Here is a 2,950-nt window from a genome sequence, read left to right as displayed (position 1 = left end):
TGAGCTGATCATCAAAGGACGACATCGTTGTCGACAACTTTAGGGAGGAGATCCTTCCTTAATTATTTCTCAATTCACTCATAATCAGATCACTTATCTTCTTGCGACTTCTGATTCTTGGCAAGTTGCTTGCACTTCCTTTGTTGGACAGTTTTCTACCCAATAGCCTAAGTCTCCGATCTTTTCATTTTTTAGACAACATTTTGTGTTGCCTTTCTCACTAATTTCTGTATTTCCTATTCAAGGTCCTACCTTTTTTACCGATGCTAGTAGCAATGGTAAGGCTGGATATTGTAGTGTTCATCAATCTTGAGTTACAGTTTATCCTTATCCCTCGGTGCAACAGGGAGAACTGTTTGCTATTCTCATGGTCTTACTTGATTTCCCTACTACTAGTTGCAATATTGTTCGTGATTCTCAATATGCCGTTTATGTTACTTCTTATATTTCTCAGGCCACTTTACCTCTTTGTGCTACTTCTTCTCTTCAAAAACTCTTATCCTTATTATCTTCTACTTTGAGCCAACGTCGAGCTCCTTTATTCATCACTCATCTTCGTTCTCATTCTCAACTTCCTGGACCATTAGTTCATGGTAATACTCAGATTGATTCGCTTTTAATAGGCCACCTACATGCTGCAGAACAAAACAAGCTCGTTCTCTTATTCGAGCTTGTCTTTCCTGTGCTCCTTTGAGCATTCCATCCTTCCATCCTGGGGTTAATCCATGAGATGTCCCTTCTTTTGGACGATTAAAGTATGTTCATCATACCATTGATACCTTTTCTCATTTTCAATGGGCCACTCAGTTGCCATCTGAGAAGGCTGATTCTGTTATTACACATCTCTTAGCTTGTTTCGCCATCATGGGCATTCCTCTTATACTTAAAACTAATAATGCCCCTGCCTATGTCTCTCATAAATTACAAGTTTTCTTACAGCAATACAATATTCAACATATCACCGGATCCCGGGCAACAGTCAAGGTCAAGCCATCATTGAGCGCGCAAATTTAACTTTAAAAACTCAACTATTAAAACAAAAAGGGGGAAATGAGCCCCCCAGAAACCAGATTTTGAAGGTTCTTTTTACCTTAATTTTTTTGAATCAATGGAGACAATTGCAAGACTCCGCTGTCGTAACCCATCTTTCCTCACCTCCCTCGGTGATAGTCCCCACTGACAATTTAAAGGTTTGGTATCCTAATGAAGAAGGTAAGTATGTTCAAGGGCAAGTTCTAAAACAGGGACGGGGCTATGCTCTTGTCCTTACAGGGAGCGGACCTGAGTGGTTTCCTACAAGATGACTGAAACCCTGTTGAAAAGAAAACTGGATTCAGCATGCATTTCTTCCTTTGTTAGATGTGCCTCGGCGGGGGACTTATTTCTCTTAGTGAGGCTTTGTATGAATATTGGACTTATATTCCCTTTCCACCCTTGTATCAGGGAGTCGCCTGGGAGGAGGCGGAAATTAAGGTTTTCACCAATGACATTACTTGGATGCCGTCCCCCTATATGGACAAGGACAACATAGAACGGGGAACAGGAATTATAATCAGCACATACCAATTTGGAGTGGAAGGACTTCCAATATGTATGGGAAATAGTCCTCATTGTCTCCGAAAATCGCATGAAGCTTGGGCTGTTTGCTATAATCATAGTCATGTGGCTGCTAATACTGTTATTATTGTAACTAGAAGCTTTCAGTATAATCATACTGTATATAGTAATGAAACTATTCCTAGTTCTTTACCTTTTTGTCCTATTCCAGAGGTTTCTCCTAATATTGAGGTGCTAGAGTGGCAACAATGTCGGGGAACTAAACCCTGGATTTTATTAGAATATAATGGGATGCAAATAACTGATTGGAGTGTGCACGGTGATTTTCAAATAAAATTTAGTCATATACCTTTGAAATGGCACCGGGTAAATAAAAGTATTGCCGCTAACAGTAATGAAACCTTGGTATGGCGTGAAGGAGGCCTGAAGTACAGAGTCATCTTTGGAAGTTGTTAGCTGCAGGCGATGCCATTAGCACTTTTGTGGGGAATATGTCCCTTAATCTTTCTAACCCAAATAACTCCTTTCATATTCAGTTATATCGGAATACCTCCCGATATATTATTGCTTGTGTCCGTAAGCCCTACCTATTATTAGCGGGGAATTTGACATGTGATAGTAATACGAGAATTGTTAATTGTACAGATATGTGTACATTTTTGTCTTGCCTCAATCATTCTTGGTGGCACAACTTTACTGGGGATATTTATATCCTCAGGGCTCGTAAGGAAATTTGGCTACCTGTTAACCTTACGCGACCATGGGGGGCATCACCTCTTGAAACTTATATTTGGACTTCTCTCCAGCGAACCCACCGTGCCCTCGGACTTATAATTGCCTCGGTGATGAGCCTTGTCACCATCGTCTCCACTGCGGCCATAGCAGGGCTCGCTCTACATCAAAGTATACAAAATGCTGAATTTGTGCAGCAATGGCACGAACAATCTCACCGGTTATGGCTTCAACAACGAAACACTGACTCTCAACTTGCTGAAAAATTGGACAACATGGAGCAAACATTGACATGGCTTGGAGATCAGCTCACTGTACTCAGTACTCGGATGACATTACAATGTGATTGGAACTCCACTCAATTTTGTATAACGCCTGTGCCTTTTAACATCTCTCAAAATTGGACTGTAATCCGAAAATTATTAGTAGGCCATAAAAATACTAGTTTGGACATCCAAGAGCTCACTCAGAACATTTCCGAAGCATTTCGACAACAATTACATGTGTTGTCTGGAACCGTAACCCTGCAGAACCTGGGTCAGCGCCTTGCTGCCTTTAACCCATGGACCCAGATGAAAAATGGATTTCTACAATCTCTGGAAGTATATTGCTTTGGGCACTTGGATTGGGTCTACTTCTTTTGGTGATTCGATGCTCCCTC

The 2,950-nt window shown here is 41.1% G+C and overlaps 1 protein-coding gene across 1 annotated transcript in view; it reads right to left on the bottom strand.

Annotated features, from left to right (window-relative positions):
* The window catches only part of DARS2 (aspartyl-tRNA synthetase 2, mitochondrial), a 48,112-nt gene that overhangs the window by 24,931 nt on the left and 20,231 nt on the right, over positions 1 to 2,950 (bottom strand). The window lies entirely within an intron of this gene.

The sequence above is a fragment of the Mandrillus leucophaeus genome, unplaced genomic scaffold (assembly GCF_000951045.1).
Source record: "Mandrillus leucophaeus isolate KB7577 unplaced genomic scaffold, Mleu.le_1.0 Scaffold226, whole genome shotgun sequence".
NCBI classification, from domain to species: Eukaryota; Metazoa; Chordata; class Mammalia; order Primates; family Cercopithecidae; genus Mandrillus; species Mandrillus leucophaeus.
The sequence above is the reverse complement of the archived record's forward strand: the minus strand, read 5'-3'. Positions and strand labels throughout refer to the sequence as shown.